Here is a 12,263-nt window from a genome sequence, read left to right on the forward strand (position 1 = left end):
CATAAAACACAGGATTCCCACACACAACCTAGTAACACCTCGCTTCGGTGTGAAGCATTTGTTTCAATTGATGTTAGTACATTTTTATGATTGCACTATTATAACAATTTATAATTGTCCCCAATGAGCTCATCTTTTTTTTTCTTTGTATGCTGTATGGCGGGGTTCATTATTTTTCCATGTGAGTATCCCATTGTTGCAGCATCATTTGTTGAATTTTTGTTTGTTTTTTGTTTGTTGGTTTTGCCTGTTTTTTGGGGGTGAAGTGCATGGACCAGGAATTGAATCCAGGTGTATGGCAGCCAAGAACTCTGCCTGCCGAGCCACTATGGCCCACCCTTTTATTTTGAGGGGGTGGGCTCATTTTTAACATGCCAAAATTATTCTTGAGATTTCATCTTCATGATCAATCTTTACTCTTTTTCATACTCAGAACTCTAACAAAAATCCCCTCTGATGACATAAATCAGCACTTAGAGGTGGTCAGTAATGAATCTGAACTTTGAGTCACTGCATGAATTGATGAACTATATAAGAAAGAAACAAGAATGGGCCATCACCTGCCATGCTGCACACTTTGGGCCCGCCTGGGTCACAGGCACCCGGGATGCAAGGTGCTTCCACCTGTGGGGTATCTGGAAGTTGGTGTCTCCAAGAATAGGTGTCCCTCAGTGTTGTCCACTCACCACCAGCCAGAGCCTTGAAACATGCTGCCCTGGCACTCAGCTCTCCAGTAAAGCCCCTCTGACCACCCTACCCTGCACCCAGCTGGAGCAAGAAAAGTGTCACCTGGCTTAGGTTGGAGATGGGTAAAGAACCACCCTGAACAGGCACACAGACATTTCAAATGAGTGATTCTGTGATAAATTCAAATAATGCCTAATGAGAACAGCTGAAATCAAAGCCAGTGTCTCCCTACATAGGGAAATAATTAAGATTTGTGGAGTCATTGAGTTAAGTGGGCAAAGGCGCCAGGCTGAATTCTGACTTCTGTGGGTCCTGGGCACGTTTGCCTCTGTAGATCTTTTCCTCTATTAAAAAAGATATATATAAAAAAGTATAAACCAAAAAAAAATATTTTAAGTATATTTTATAGCTGTTTGATATAAATATGGATATAATCCAGGCTAGATTCATTATTATATATCCACTATTATATTCATATTTTTCTTCTGATTTTGAAAGAAGTTAAAACATTTTCATGGGCCCCTACAAGTATCTGTGAGCCCTAGGCACCATGTGTAATGGAAGTCTGCCCTATAAGGGATGGCGTCTACGTTAGAAAAATCTGTGTTTTGCTGTGTGTGTGTGTCCTCTGCCTACACTCCACCCCAGTGTAGGAAGATTAAAATGCCAAGAAAAGGATCTGGGCATCTAACTTGCCTTAATTCTTTTCCCTTTATTTCTTCTTTGTTTTGCCTCTTTTCTCTTTCTCTATTCTGCCCCACCCCACCGCTCACCCAGTTTTACAAACTCTCGTCTAATCTGTTTGTCCCCAGTTCTCCAGGGGCAGGAAGTGAGCTCCCCTGAGCACAGTGCCCAGTGCCCATCCTCGTCCGTCTCTCCGCCTGTGTCTGCTACCGCTGGGACTGGGTCTCACCCTGCCGCCATCTGCACCTGCTACCCTGGAGAGGACTCCCACTCTGCCCTGACTTTGGGCAAGAAAGGTCGAGGGGCTGCAGACGGAGGAAGGAGTTTAGGGACTTAAAATAGCAAAGCAGCTTGTGGATGTGCATGTGTGTGTATAGTGGCCTGTGCACACATAAACACGCACACTTCCCCTTTACTTAACCCCTTTGGAAGAGACTGTAGAAGCTTAAAATAGAGAAATGTGTGTGAACAATGCCCCATGCCCTGCTCCCCACAAACAGAGAAGAGTTGAAGAGGGGGAGCCACTATCAGCCTTGAAACCAACATGCCCTCCATGTCCCATGTCCCATGAGTGAGGACACAAGTGACTGTATGGGGAAGATTATCAGTACACAGAATCCCATGGATGGTCCCATGTGCAAAAGGACAGCAAAGGTCACCCCCAAGGACAGAAAAAATCTCAAGAAATAGTTTGGGAACCAATTGCTTTATTTTTCAAACATAGTTTCATTGAGTTCCAAACCCATTGAGTTAAAAAACCATGCTGGGTACTGAGCAGCACTGGGAAAGAAAGGCAAGTCAGAGGAGGGCAGGGCAGGAATCTAGTTATGAGTCCAAGGTCAAGTCTGGCTGTCAACAGACAAAGAAAAGAGAAAACAAGTCTGTGGCCCAGACAGAGATACCAAGTCTGGAGACAGTGGAGAGCCACAAGAAGAGACAGGAGTGCGAGCCTGCCCTCGTATCCAAAAATAGTGGCTTCTGTATATTGAGGTCCTTCTCTGTTCCAAACCTTTTGGTATATTATTTCTAGTCTTTAATTTCTCCCAAAAAGGAGGAATTATTATTTCTGTTTTAAAGATAAGAAAACAGAAGCTCAGAAAGGTCAAAGAGACTTATGCCACATACCTAGTAAGTGTGGACGGATTCAGTATGCAAACCCAGATATGTCTGACTCCAAAGTCCACTACACCAGCTGCCAGAAGCCCAGTTCTAGAAGGGACACCAAAGACAATGGGGAGAATGCATATCTCTACAAAAGCACTGTGGCTAGGCCTAGTGGGAGACTTGTGTCCTGTCTGGGTTCTGCTCTCTCCTCTTGGGCAGCAGCAGGGCGAGGGCCTAATATCTCAGGCCCCTTGGTGCCTAGCAGCCTCTGACTACAGCAGGCAAAGGAACTGGGAATTCCTGAATCAAAAGAATGAAGCAAATGAAAGTCATACTTTCACCAGCTCCTTGCAAGTTTTGACAGTTTCATTATGCTTCGGTCATCCAAGAACTCAGTAAAAGTATTGTTGGGAAGCCAATGAGCTTAGGAATTAAAATATGGTGTTTCACATCACTGAAACATCTGTTTCTCTGTCCTTGGGAAGGTCTCCATGGGCTTAAGCACCCATGCATGTGTGACATGTCACATATTGAAATAACGAATAGGAATGTGCAAGAGTGTAGCGGCAGGGACACCTGGTTCTTAAGCAAATTCTGGGTTGGAGACAATTAAAAGATCTGATCAATGTTAAGATTGGCTAAAGTGAGAGGTGTCGATTTCTAGCAGATACCATAGGGACTGGCAATGGTTGAAGCCCATCCCTGCTCACAACCCTGAGGGCTTGGTGGGAGAGGGCCAGTCCAGCTGCACACACTCCCACTCCCACCTTTTTCTGTCCCTGGAGACCAATGCAGAAAGCTCTTTGGCTATTCCCTTCCCCTTCTTATACTCCTCTCAGACCAATTGTGGACTCCTCCTCCAGTCTGCTCCCCGCTCCCCTGTGTCTCCTTGTGAAGTCCCTCAAGATGCCCAAGGAGCACATGCTGGAGGGGCACCCAGCACACTGCTGTGCATCCCTTTTTCCACCTCTGGTACTTCCTCTCCACTTCCAGTGGCTTGGAAGGGAGTGGGGCAGATGATCTACCCACCCGCCGTTCATACCATGTACCCACCACCATCCCAAAAGGGAAAAAAAGTAAAAAAAAAAAAAAAACTTTTGTACAGAGATATATTTTTATTATACAAAGTTTGTACAGTACCAAAAAAGAAAGAAAAAAAGGTGTAAATTTTTTTTCATTATTGTAGGTAAAGGATAGTAGAAGCCTTTTTTTGTAAATGTAATAAAATGTATAAATATGGTTTTCAGAAAACATCAAGTGCTGTAAATATGTAATCTACACACCTTCTTGGCTTGTCTGCAGTATATACATTTAATTTATCTGTCTCTGTATATGAGGCTTCCCTCTGGGGTCCTGCATTATGGTACTTTCCTGAATTTGAAAGCAATTTTAAATTTTTTGAATTCAAATAAAATATAAATTTTTCCATTGGTTTTCTTACACTTTTATGGCCTCTTTCATAGCTGGATGCAAGTGTTTGTTGGGGAAAAGGAAGCATCTTGGTATGTCGGGCTAATATGACAAATACCACACAATAGGTGGGCTTAACAACAGAAATTTATTGGCTCATTATTTGGGAGATCAAATTTCCAAAATCTAGGAGTTAGCCAGCCATGCTTTCTCCCTGGTGCTGGTTTACCACAATCCTCAGGTTTCCTCAGCTTACAGCTCTACCTCCCATCACGCAGTCATCTCTCTCCCCTGTGTCTGCTCTTTTGGTTTTCACTGACTCCTTCCTTCTTTCTGTGTGGGCTTCTGTGACTCCTGGTTTCAGGTTTCTTCTTTTTATGAGGCCTCCAGTAACATGGATTAAGACTCACCCTGATTCAGTGGGACCACACCTTACCTAAAAGTAACATCTTCAGAAGGTTGTATTTATACAAGTTTATATCCACAGGAACACAGATTATGATTAAGAGCATGTCTAAATTGGGGTACATGTTTCAACATTTCGGGCTAAAAGCCAAAGGTGGACATGTGGAAATCTCTTTCGTAAAATATATTACCTTGCTACTGCTACATGTTGGAAAGTCCCAGCACAAATGATAATGGAGCCCGGCTTTGGTTTGTACTGAGGTCAGGATCTAATGCTACAGTTCAAAGGGCAGGTGGGCTTAAGCAACAGGGATTCTGTAGTAGGAAAAGGCAGAATCAAGGAGGATCATCAAGAATGGCAACCACTAAAGAAGAGGTGAAGAGAGAAGGAAAAAATTGGCAAGAGTGTATCCTGCTCTAAATGCACATGTTTAGAGTACCTCATTGTATGTGGAAAATTCATCTAGACTACCTTCCGTTCTCCAACTCCCAATGTACTTTACTTTTGCACTGCACCTTGGCTCCCACTTTTCCTCTGGTTACCCTAATAACCTTATTTGAATCAACTTTCCCAATTACAATAAAGGTGCCTTGTCCGGGACATAACTTCTGGTATTTACCCACTGGCCACAGAGAACCAGCTAGGTGGACCCAGCTCTCCTGTCAAGGACCTCAGGTAGGTGGGCAGATGGATTCAGGATCAGGAATTGGACTGTTGTAAAACACAGGCTCCTGATGGTTGGGAGTCTGGGGAGCAAAGTGGTAAATATTAAGTCTATGTTGAGATTATAAATTCACCCCAGCATGCAAACACTACAAGATAATAGCAAACAATCTTCTGATAACCCTCAGATGGAAAAAGACTCCCAAACATTGTGCAAGGACAGGCATTCATAAGTGTAAGGGCATGGACTGAAAAGACAGGTTCATACTACAATGCTTGTGAGACAAGCCTTATGTGCCAGTTTGAATCTGTTATGTACCCCAGAAAAGTCAAGTCCTTTAATCCTCATTCAATATTGCTGGGTGGTATCTTTTTTATTGTTTCCATGGAGATGTGACCCACTCAATTGTGGGTAGTAACTTTTGATTAAGTGGTTTCCATGGAGATGTGTCTCCACTCCTTCAAGTTGGAGTTACTTCCTGGAGCCTTTTAAGAGGGAACCATTTTGGAAAGAGCCAGGAAAGCCACCAGAACCAACAGAATCCACACAACCAGAGACCTTTGAAGATGAAGAAGGAAAACCACCCCTAAGGGAGCTTCATGAAACAAAAGCCAGGAGAAAAAGCTAGCAGATGTTGCCATTTGCCCTCCCAGCTGAGAGAAAAACCCCAAACTTCATCAGCCTTTCTTGAGTGAAGGTAACCTCTTATTAGTGCCCTAATTTGGACATTTTTACAGCCTTAGAACTGTAACCTTGCAACTTAATAAATTCCCCTTTTTAAAAACTATTTTGTTTCTGATATATCACATTCCAGCAGCTTTTGCAAACTAGAACGCCATACCATTCCCATAAGATCAAACCATACCAACAGAAGAGGGTTCCCTTGAACTGAGAAGTCTTATGAGCAACTCAAACTGCTACATCCCTCACCCCAATTGGATTATCTGTTATTGGTTGTCTAGGAAAATCTTATATATTTTATCATGGACAGAAAAGGACAAATTTATCTACAAATTTTTATAAAAATAAAACAAAATAAGTAGTACAAAAGAGTAATGAAAATGCTCTTCCAAAATTAAACAAAGTAGGGGAATATTTTTAAACATGAGTTAAATGAATTAAACAAGCAATTACAACTATTAAAGTACAACACAAATAAGAAATTTAAAAACTCAGACTACAAATGGACATAAAAGATACAAAATATCTTAGAATTAAGACCAATTTATAAAGTGTCCAAGGAAAAATAAATACAAAAAGAAAGTATAATGAAGGACATACAGGAGGGAATTAAAACACCTAAGAGAACAAAAATTAAAAGGTAGAAAGGATCAGGAAGAAAGTGAGATATTGAAGACAGGCAAAGATAAGCCAATTCCTGTACAATAGTAGTCCTTACAAAAGGAAACCTAAATAAATGGATCCGAATTAATATTAAAACTTATAATCTAAGAAAACTTTCCAGAACTAAAAGAAAAACTTAATCTACATATTGAAAAGCCTACCACGTGCCTAGGGAAATTATCCAGGAATGGTCAACTCTAGGACATATCCTAATAAAACTATAAGACCTTAAGAGAAAAGAAGATATTCTCTAGGCCTCCAGGCTAAAAGAATATGTGACTTGCAAAAAAAAGCAAATTAAGTTGTCATCAGATTTCTCAACACACAAAGCAAAAAACAAGAGAGGAGCAATATTTCCAACGAACTGAAGGAAAGAAAGTATGAGCGAAGGATTTTATACACAATAGTTATTTTAAACGTTAAGACTGTAGAGAAGCAGTATTAAATATTCAAAACTCAGGAGGACTTCCTGAAGAATCGACTATTAATGAGAGAACAAGTTCCAATCAAGCAAGTAATTATTGGGGAATTTCCACAAATGGATTGGTGTTGAGCATCAAATATATTGAAATCCAATATGAAGGTGCAGATAAAGATGGAAGAATAGTAGGTAGTGTCATGTGGTTGGACAGAGTGGAAATGTTACCAGACAAAGATGGTGGGTTCTTTTGCCTGTATGCTCAAATGACCAATTCCTGAGACACCAGGGTTTCAAAGACAGAAAAGATCTATTGGTTTTGCTAGGGTAAAGCAGAAAATAAGATGGCTTATCAGTCCAAAATCTATCTCCCCAACTTTAGGAGGTTCATTGTTTTTTATGGATTCTAACAAGGGGAGATGTAGTCATTACAATTTTAAATAATCAAGTCTAAGCAAAAAGGGAGACAGAGTTATCATTTCCAAAGTACAACCAGAAGGAAAGGAGGCAGAGTTATCATTTCAATAGTAAGTATGCACAAAGCTCCGACTAGGCTAGAATAACCATTACAATAGTAAGTATAAACAAGGGTGAGACTAGGTTAGTGTAACCATTGCAATAGGAGTGTAAGCAAGAACAATTCACAAATGTAATGGAGGAATTGGAACTAGTTAATGGCTGACTCAAGTTCTTCTATTTGCAGTAGGACCTTTGCCCCTACAAGTTACGCTAAGGAAAAGACCAGATAAAGGAAGAAATAGCTCTTACAATCACAAAGGCACAGGGTTTTTACAATCATTATCAGGTATCAAGGCAGTTGAATTATAGTTTAAAGATTTTAGATATTTTCCTCCATCTATTCCAATATATCAGAAAGAAAAAGGAATATTTATATAATAATTCAGTAATCATGAATATTTATATAATAATTTAGTAATCATGATTATCCCTTAAATCCTACCTTCTCAGTTACAGAAATAATATTTTTAATGGGAGGAGAAAATAAAGAAAAAGGGGAAAGCAAAATGAACCCATTGGTTGCCATATGGAGAACAGATGAGAGTCAAAAAAATCAGTTAAAGAAGGGTTTTTCAAATAGATCACTATTGACAATATGGGCAAGATAATTTTTTGTCAAAGGGCTCAACTGTCCTGTGCCTTATAGTATATTTAGTGGCATCCCTGGCCTCTACCCATTAGATACCAGTAGCACCCCTCCCCCAGTCATAACATCCAAAAATATCTCCAGACATTGCCAAATCTCTGGGGGAACCAAAATTGGCACCCCATTAAGAATCACTGATCTCTAAGTAGAGAAAGAGGGCACTAAGGGCATTACATAAATATATAAGTATAAAGGCAACAATTGAATAAAACTATAAATTTTGCTGAATACAAATGCAATTCTTTTAATACTCCAGAATTCAGATGGTGAAAGAACAACTAAATATGACAAATACACAAAGTAAATACAAAATGAAGTAATATGACAGATCTGAGACCAAATGTACCCATTATGTCATTAAATGTATTTCAATTTAATTCATCTATTAAAAGGAAAAAATTTTCAGATTGGCTCACTAAATAAAACTCAACTCTGCTATAGCAAGAGGTATACCTAAAACAAAGTGATTCAAAATAGCTAAAAACAAAGGAATGGCAGGTATATGCAAACAATAAGAAAGCAGGGGTCACCATCTTGATATCAGACAAGTTAGAATTCAGGTGCAAAGGCATTAAACAAGACAAAGAAGGATGCTTTATAACACTAAAAGCCACAATCCACACTGAAGATAGAATAGAGATTAACACTATGTGCCAAATAAGAAGCAGCCACCTTCACAAAGCAGAAACTAGGCTCTGCAAAGAGAAATAGAATTGTGGCAGTAATATCACAGAGCTTTGTCTCACCACTGTCAGTCCAAGATAGATCAAGATAACCATGATAGTTAGGCTTACATGTCACCTTGACCAGGTAATGTGGCCATTTGTCCAGTCAAGCAAGCAATGGCCTAACTGTTACTGTGAGGACATTTCCTGGACTTAAGTCATCAGTAAGTTACTTGCATCTATGACTGATTACATCTACAATCAATTAAGGAGAGCATCTTCAGCAATGAGAGATATATAATCCAGTCAGTGGAGAGCTTTAGAGGAGAAGTCAGAAGACACAAAATCTCTATACTTCAGCCAGCCAACTCTCCTGGAGAATTCATTGAAGGCCTTCATTGGAGTTGCCAGCTTGTGGCCTGCCCTACAGAGTTTGGACTTGTGCAGCCCTTGTGCAGCAGTTGCATGAGAAACTTTAATAAAATCTCATATTTACAGATATCTCCTGTTGGATCTGTTTCCCTAGAGAACCCTAACACAGTAACAAAATAATATAAAAGTCAGGATGTAGAAGATATAATAGTAATATTTTTAATATTATTGAAATAATATATTATTGAATATATTATAAATACGCGTTAAACTCTGGAATTCAATTTTAGAAAACATACTTACTTTTGAAGCATACATGGAAGATTCATGAAAATCTCCCTCCAATATAAAGAACACTTAAAAACTGAGAAGAAACAGACTAAAAGTACCATAACAAATAGTAAAAACTATGGGGGAAAAAGATATAAAAGAGACCCTTAAAAATATGAAAAGTTGTTCAGTTTCACTCTTTGGAGATAATATTTCTCAGTTATTAGATTAGCAAAAATCCAAAAGGTAAAACACACATTCTGTTGTCAAAGATTTGAGGAAACTGGCACTTTCAGATGCTGCTGGTCAAACTCTTATGGAGAAGAATATGGCAATACATAACAAATTTTCATAATTATTTACCCCTTGACCCATTTGTAGGGATTTAGTCTGAGGATACAGCCCTTCAAATATGAAATGACATAGGCTCACTGTTACTCACAACCGCATTGCTTACAAAAGCAGAAGACTAGAAACAACCTAATTGTGTCTCAATAGGCGATTGGTTCAATAAATAAGGGTACATCCATGCAACGAAGCATTATATAGTTGTTAAAAAAAAAATGAAGATTTCCAGGAACTAATATGGGGTGAGTCTCAAGGTATAATATTACACAAACAAGACTAAGGAAAGAAGAGTGTAGATTTGGTTACATTTAATATGAGAAAGAAGGGGACTAAATTTACAAATGAAAAGTAAAATGAATCAAATATGCCTTCTTATGGAGTTGGTGGAATAGCCACACAGAGAGGAACTATTTCAAACAATTTTTAAAATACAGTAATTTAACCTTATATTCTTAAGGAGTTGAACTAAAGGACAAAAGTACTGCAAAAATATTTGTAAACTGTTTTCAGAAATCATATTCATGCTGATAGCATTGATATTTTATTTTGAGTGTTTTGTATATTAAAGAAAATGGCAAATGAGTAATGTTGGTGTCATTGGGAACCAGGATTTCTTTCATGGGAGAAAGGAAATTCATACATTAGACAGATGAAATTAAGTAAAAACACAAGTCCTAAATTTAAATGGGAAATATCAGTTTGATCTCATAATGTATTTTATCTTTAAAATACATGGATGGATAGGTGGTTGGATGGATGGTGGATGTATGGATGAATGGATGGATGGATTTCCTAGCTATGTCTACTGAAAAGGCCTAGAAACAACACTCCTGTTTCAATGAACACATTTAACCCCCAAATTGTGGTCTCTAAATATCATTTCCCAATAAAAGGAGCCAGAACTCTTTAGTAAAGGATATCAGCCACTTGCAATGCATGACTTTAGTCATGATTCAAACAAATTGTTTTTTAGAAATTATGAGACAATCCATGGAATGTGAACACTAACTGGATATTTGATTATATTAATAAACGATTTTTAACTTTAAGATGTGATAAGTGTATTATAGACCTGTTTATTATTAAAAGTGTCTTATTTTAGAGATGTATTTGGAAACATTTGTGGATTAAATGATACAGTTTCTGGGATTTGCTTTTCAGCTATATTTAGAGGCAGTGAGTGAAAATATACATGAAACAAAAATGGTCATGACTTGATAATTTATCAAAGCAGGACATTTATTATACTTTCGGGTATGTGTGAAATTGTTCCATAAAAAAAGAAAGATGGACAAATAATAATTGATATACATATATAAATAACTGGCCAAAAATGCAAGAAAAATTAATCATGATTATCTACAGGTCATAGGTGGGAATAGGATGAAAGAATGGGGATGGAAGCAAAAATCTTGAGTATATCTCTTTATAGAGCTTTAAACTTTATTACACCAAGTAAATGTTTCATATATTCAAATATGTAAAAAATCAAAAGGGGAAAAAAATCATTAAATTGAAAATCAACAGCAACAAGTGACCTAAAAGTATATCAAATTGATAACCTAACTACAGAGAGTAAATAATTATTTTAAGTCACTTTTAAACACAGCGCTGACTTACTGATATATATTCTAAGGACAAAAAGGACAGCAAAGAACTCTTAAACATTACTTAGTTTAGTGATAATAGCAATATTGGAATTTTTAAACAATTGTATGTGTATTACATGATAAATCAAATAATATTGTTAATTAGCACCAAGCTGTTATCTGTAAAAGAGATATAAATAAACAAATAAAATAAGTTAACAAAAATCATGTAAAATTATATTTGAACTAGAAATATTAATATAAATTCATGAAATTTAAAATAAACATACATTTCCTAGCTCTGTCCATTAAAAGTGTTCAGAAGCAATGACATCCCAGTAGCAATGAACACACTAACCATCCAGATCTTGATTTCTAAACACCATTCCCCACTAACAGGAACCAGGGCTCCTTGGAGAAATAGTTGATTCCACTTCTGGGCAGACTAAATACAAGATGGGCCTGCATGTAAGTGTGGATTGAATATTAGATAATACCATTATCAATCCCCCAAATTAACTGTTAGAACCTTTTCAAAATAAACAGTTGGACAGAAAATCAGGCCTACCCTATTTTACAGAGAAATCCCACCAAACCTTCAAAGAGCATATATACCTTATATAAATTGTTCCATAGAACAGAAAAAGAAGGTATACTTTCCAAGCCCATAAGGCTAGAAAAAAGCAAAGAAACCCTAAAATTGAAAATAAAATTAAATAAATGAGCCTAACAATATATCACATTCGTAAATATTTCAAAAGACTTTTGACACAGTACTCTGTCTATACACCTCTGGTGGGATGTATTATAAGAACAAAAAGAAATGCAAAGAATTTTAAGCATCATTCATTTTCATTGTTAATAAAATCTTGGTATTATTGTTCTGAAACTATGTATAAGATGACTTTTTAAAATTTTAACAGGAAGGTGCATAAAAATATTCAGCTTAATACATTTTCTCAAAATGAACACACTCATGTAGTCATCATCCATATAAAAAAATAAACCATTCCTCAGAATGAATTCTTGATTTTAAAAAAACATATGTTTTCTAGATCTGATTACTGAAGCAATCATACTTCAGGAACAATGGGCATCCCAAGGACCCAAATATTGGTTTCTAAATACCATTTCCCA

At 37.5% G+C, this 12,263-nt stretch overlaps 1 protein-coding gene across 1 annotated transcript in view; it reads left to right on the forward strand.

The window, feature by feature from the left end:
- CSMD2 (CUB and Sushi multiple domains 2) overlaps positions 1-3,876 on the forward strand; it is a 609,437-nt gene extending 605,561 nt beyond the window's left edge. Inside the window, exon 71 of the mRNA XM_077150390.1 lies at positions 1,500-3,876. The gene's annotated coding sequence lies outside the window, so the exon portion shown is untranslated. The remainder of the gene's footprint in view (positions 1-1,499) is intronic.
- Positions 3,877-12,263: the final 8,387 nt, after the last annotated feature.

This window comes from Tamandua tetradactyla, chromosome 2 (assembly GCF_023851605.1).
Source record: "Tamandua tetradactyla isolate mTamTet1 chromosome 2, mTamTet1.pri, whole genome shotgun sequence".
NCBI lineage: Eukaryota > Metazoa > Chordata > Mammalia > Pilosa > Myrmecophagidae > Tamandua > Tamandua tetradactyla.